The sequence below is a fragment of the Poecilia formosa genome, unplaced genomic scaffold (assembly GCF_000485575.1).
Source record: "Poecilia formosa unplaced genomic scaffold, Poecilia_formosa-5.1.2 Scaffold171, whole genome shotgun sequence".
NCBI lineage: Eukaryota > Metazoa > Chordata > Actinopteri > Cyprinodontiformes > Poeciliidae > Poecilia > Poecilia formosa.
This window is the reverse complement of record NW_006800110.1, coordinates 104,505-110,573: the sequence shown is the minus strand read 5'-3', so window position 1 is coordinate 110,573 and position 6,069 is coordinate 104,505.

The window sequence follows — 6,069 nt, the reverse complement described above, 5'->3', positions numbered from 1 at the left end:
GCAGAGACTCGGTGATCTGCTCAGGATGGGGGTTAGGTGAGATCAATCTGCCTGCACAACACTGCCCCCTGGTGGCGGATCAACAAAGCCAAGCTGCCTCTGATGTCCTTTCATTTTTAGAAAATTAACAGTTCTCCTGGTTCTTCTTCAAACATCGACAGATTTTTCTAGTAGAAGCTGTAAGTCTTCCATCATTCTGATCCAACATGATGTCTGCATTAAAATAATCTTGATTTCAACTCTCATCTCCTTTTTGTTTTGTAGAGATTTAAAAACTGCATGTATAATGCATGATTTGGGCCTATAAATACACAAGACCGTATCAATGAATGACACAAAGCGTGACACGCTCTGCAGTGTGTGAGTTTAACTGCTGATTGAGACTTCCTGCTGATGCTTTTCTTACTGGAGCTCACCTGAGGCTGCACGCGACGGTTCATTGAAAAATTGTCAAAGAAAAGCAGAGCAGGTCACATTTATTGGCACCGCATGAAAATCCTCTTTGCAGTAGTTTAATTTCACACTGGAAAAACGTGGAAATGTCCGACCTATGACTAAGTACTTTTATTCAGAAAAGGGGAAAAATCCTGTGTTCAAAACAATGGGGGTCCAAAAATGACTATAAAATGGAAACAAAAATCCAAAATTTGAAATTTTATTTTAAAAAATGAAAATTGTGATACTTAAAGTCAAAATTAAAGATGAAAAAAATCATTATAAAAGTAAGCAAGCATCATTCTCGACAAGGCAGTTCAAAGTGCTATACATCATAAAAATACACGAATAAAATGTCACCAATTGTGAAACCAGAAACAAACATTACATTTTGTCAAATGACATCATCAATAAACATCAAATATATTGGACAATTTTCCATTTATTATGGTTTAAAAGCAGCTCTAAACAGCTGGGTTTTTAGTCTTGATTTAAAGGAACTAAGTGTTTCGGCTGTTTTGCTGTTTTCTGGAGGCTTGTCCCGGATTTATGATGCATAAAAGCTGAATCCTCCTTCCCCGAAACTCCCAGGCCTTTTCCAGTTGGTGAACTTTTCACTTTCATGGCTGAAAGTCCAACTCTGACTAAACTCTAATCCTAATCACAAACTGCCTTAAATTGTCAGATGACAAGTTGTTTACTGCTCTGAGTCCGGCTGTACCTTGGACAGGATGTCCTCTGCCCATTTAAACTGGACGTTGAGTCATTCACAAACAGAAAGTGTTTCGGGCTGCAGGGCCTCGGAGTGCTGGTCAGAATCTGCAGCTGCTGGAAGAAATAGGCCACTGTGTCATATCGTCTCAAACTGTTTTCTGGAATATGACGAGTTCCGGTGAACAGGTCTGAATGTGGCAGAGATGATGGGGGGCCTACTATACAGAAATCACATTTTGCATATTTTTGTACTTTCATTTGGGTCTTAAATTCTTCTAACAGCTCAAGTGATTAAAAAACCCACCTAGCCAAAATGTTTTTGGTTTCAACAAGAAGTACACCGTTACCTCGCAACCCAATCTAGTTTTCCTGCTGTATGCGCTGTACAATGGCTGCTGGAAAAGACAAGCATTTTGTTGTTGACTTGCCATCCACAAACCACTTAATGCATTCTTGTTGGTTGTGAAGGAGGCTCCACTTTTGCTTTTCAAACATATTAATTTGCATAATTGTGCTTCGGTCTGCAGCCGTTTTCATTTGTAAACGTTGAGATTGGGTGGTGCGGCCAGCAGAAGATTAGTTGGATTTAAAGTGACAAGACGCCCTAAAACAGCTCATTCTGACTAAAATCTCACTTTTTAACAATTATTTTGTGCAAAACATTTTCTTAAACACATCCTGGCCTGTTTTAGGAAACATAACTGGATGCCCAACCCAGAACTAGCAAGAATCTATCAATGTTTGAGGTAAGAGGTTGGTTTAACCAGACTTTGGCAAGGATATTTAAGGAAAGTCTTATCTACGGTGTTTGTGTGCTCTACTCTGTTATAAATTTCTCTTTTTGGCGATTGGAGGCGTTAATAAAATGTCTGCTGCTCCCACCATTTCCTGTTACCATTCTGTCTCTCCCATTTCAGCCTTCCTGTCTCCATTACGCGATAACAAGACTTGGTCTGCCGCGACTCCTCCTGAGAGTCCGCCACTGCCATCATATTCAAATGGACAAAGGTGCGTTGATGAGAAGAAGAAGAGAGAGCTGCCTTTGTCTCCAGGGGAAACTGGGATGCCAACAGTTAGGCGCCCTGCAGACAGAGGAATTAGATCAGTTAGAAACCCAACCCAGCCCCCTGCAAGCCGATTGTTCCCCTCCTCCTCCTCGCTTCGTGCCCTTATCGCCGGGGAGAGGCTCTGAGACGGGCTGACACCACCTCCGAACGTTTTAAAAGGTAATTGAGCCTCGCAGCCCACGCCGCTAATTTGTGTGAGACTGCCCGGTATAGTCGGCAGAGTGACAAAAACAGAGGGAGGACTGTTGGGGAGAGTGACTTCCTCAGACACAATATGTTAATTGGCTCTCTACAAGTGACAGCCGTAGTATTAAAAAAACGAGAAAAGGGGAAAAGAAAAAACACAAAGCAGAGGGTGTTCGAAGGATCTCGCCGGAAAGGGCACGGTCAGAAAATATGAAAAGGGTTCGTCTCTGCAAGACAGAAAATAGTGCCGATTTCAAAGATCAGCACAAGTTGCTTCACAAAGACATGAAAAAAAGAAAAATCAGGGATTTAACAGTGGAATGAAAGGCAAAGGGATAAGAGATAGTGTTTGTGGTTTTGGAGGAAAACTTTAACCTGAAAGATGGCCGCCACACTCAGGAAGAACCTTTAAGAGAAAGGGATCCTGCTCTGACCTGCTGTAAAGCCAAGAACTTTATTCCTTCAAATGCCAGCACTGCTGGGACTGAACTGTTTGTCTAGAGCCTGAGTTATGAGGAAGACGCCCCGTGAATCAACCCCGGTACCTTTGTGGCCTTCGGCCCAGTAATATCCATATCTCCTCACTTTCCTGTGATCAATAACGAGACAACGCTCTTGGAATATTTGTTGAGGTCACGCCGAAGAGAAGCTGAACAGATAACTGCACATAGATTTACTTATCATTCGGAAACAGTAAAGAAACATCTGATTAAAAGGTTTAAATGATAGTAAATAGATGGGAAATTTTGTCTCTACTGGTTGATTTTTCTGTGTGTGGAACCATTTCTGATATATTTTGGGTCATTAAAGGGGAAATCTAATGTAAAATTGACTTTTTTGTTAGTTTTACATCATGTTATAACCCTGTTCTGTGTTGCTTTGACTGTCATGCATGTTTTGGAAAGCCTTTAATCTCCATGGCAACCATTCAGCTGTGCAAAACGCCTGGGTGGACTTAGCCCTGCCTACAAGGACGAAGCTCCTCCTCACAGCTGCATTTCCAATCTCGCAGAGCAGCGCTCCCCCACTCAGCTCCTTCAGACTAGCCAGCAGCAATTAGCAAACTCCTGTTGAGCTCATATTAGCAGCTACTATGAAACACTGGTAAAAACATTGTGAAAGGTTTTGATGACTTCCTGAAGGCAGAGCTTCAGAAACGGCAGGAGTTTTTAAAGAGACAGAGGCCCAATTTCACAGCGTCAAATGACGTCAATTTTCTTTTAAATCATATTTGATGTTTATATTGTATTTTTATAACAAATGAAGTTAATTTAATCGTTTCAGCCCTACATAAGTTAGAACGTTCTTCTCTTGATATTCATTCTCAGTTTTTCCTTCCTGGTCTTTGTGTTGATAAAAAAAAAAAATCAATCTTGGCTTCATCTGACCAAAACATTCAACTGTCAGTAGAGATTAGCAAACGCCACACATTTCATACAGAAAATGTTTTCCAGATAACGAACCGGTACATGGATAGTCTCTAAGTGTGTTTAGTCAGGTAGACTTGCACCGTGTTGCAACATTTGTTACATTTTCAGCTGCTGTTGTTTGGTTTCACACTGCAGTCAAATTAAAAACCTGTTCCCCTCCTCGCCTGTGGGGGCGCTGCACCAAGAACCACTGTAGTAAATTATACAAAAACCACCAAAGAAGATAATGAGCACAACTTCCTCCTTCACAAAATGTAAACAAAAATGGATTAGCATCTGGTTTTAGCGGCTGGACGATTCCTCTTTTGTTTTTAGTAGAAAACAGAAGTCATTTCTCCAGCTAGTGCTAGCCTGGTGCTTTTGTTTTGGTTGTATTTACCCAGAATGCCCTGCGCTGTCATCCACTTCCTGCTTTTGGAGCAGTTTCCGGTCCATTTGGCATTCATATATCCATTCAAACCGGACCAGAGTTCCCTTCAGCTGAACAAAAACCAACATTTGTAGGCGGACCAGAGTTTGATTTGGGTCTTTTCCTTTCACAACTTTGCTACATTTAGCCAAATTTAATAAATTAGATAAAAGTTGATTTGGATGCAGCAAAATAAAAGTCTGTGGTAGACATAGTTCTACTTATTATGAAAGCTTGGATATAAAAATATTAATATTTTGTGATGGAAGTAGCATTTTCCATCATGACGCTGCCACCATCATGCTTCACTGTGAGTAAATATAATGAGATACTTTCACCCTCTTTCAAGTCTTTCTTATAATCATGGCTTTTGTTTTGATAAAATAAATTATGTCGCTATAGTTAATGGCAGCAGAACCATTTAAGAAAATGCATATTTATGCTCCTTTGTGTCGTTTATCATCAGCTTCTGTCACGCAGCGAGACAAAAGACACAACACGCGTCCAGGGCTGAGCTTCCTGCGTCTCTGCCTTGCTGCCATCGATGATTCACGCCCCACCGGGGGGAAAACAGAGGGTTACTAACTAGGTCCTCCAAAGGCACCAGATGTCAGTGATTAATCTTGATGAAGTTGGGACTTCGCGTCTCCCAAGCTGTCTCCAAACCTGCTGCTTAATGACCCCTTGCCTCTGTTTTATCAGCCCATTTTTTTAGCCTTTATATCATCCTGAGCGCGGATGGTTTCATATGCAGATGTGTGGCGGCTGGAGAGGAGGCAATTGGAAAGCAACTCATTGTCTGCAGCATCACACACACACACACACACGCTCTGCAGAAAAGTTTGCCACTGGAAGAGAGATCTGAGGAACAAAAGAAAAGCTTTTTTTTTCTTTCTGGGATGCATTTATATTTAGTTTAGTTTTTTTTTGCCCCTCGCAGGAGGTGCAGATTTTCATTTTGGTGAAAGCTTTGTGTGGCGAAAGAAAGAGAGAATAGCAGTCATTTGTTATTTAAAAAAAAACAGAAAAAACCCACCAACAGTAAATACAAGTCATCATTCATTCCTGAAAGCCTGACTGATATAATAGAAGACAATGTAATTTAGAAATATGAAAAAAACATCAGCCTAATCATGAAATACTAACTCGGGAGTTGGGATGATTGATGTTTAGGTGAGTGGCGGAGTTCACTCACAACAAAGGGGATAATACAGTGTTGGAAGAACCCAAGATAAAACTGTTTCAAGTATTTTTTGGTCTCGGACGTAAAATAAATGTAATATCAACCAGTAAAACGATTGTGTTCCTCTAAGAACGTCATTTAGAACCATAGAAAAACTAAATAAATATAAAAAAGTGTAGTTGTTATAGAAAATGTTGATAATTTCAGTAACATTAATGCGTTAATGGATGTGATTAAGCTAAAAGGTTTATTGAGTTAATGAAGACATAAACTGGAAACTGTTGCTTTACTATGCAAAGCAAGAGTAGATTATTTTTTATGCATTATATACTTTACACCACATGTGTCAAACTCAAGGCACGCGGGCCACATGTGGCCCGCCATGTCATTTTATGTGGCCCCTCCAGCAATTTATAGGTTATTTATAGGTTTTGAGCACTAATTGACTACAAACTACATCTCCCACAATGCATTCCGATTGTTACCAGCCAACATTACGGCTTCTCGCCACTAGAGAGCAGCAGAGTCACCTCAAGCTGCTTATTGTTTTTTTCAGCGAATAAAACTGAGACATCGACAAGCTAACATCAAAACGTCCAAGAAAAGAAACATCAATTTACAAGTAAGAATGTGAATGAAGATATG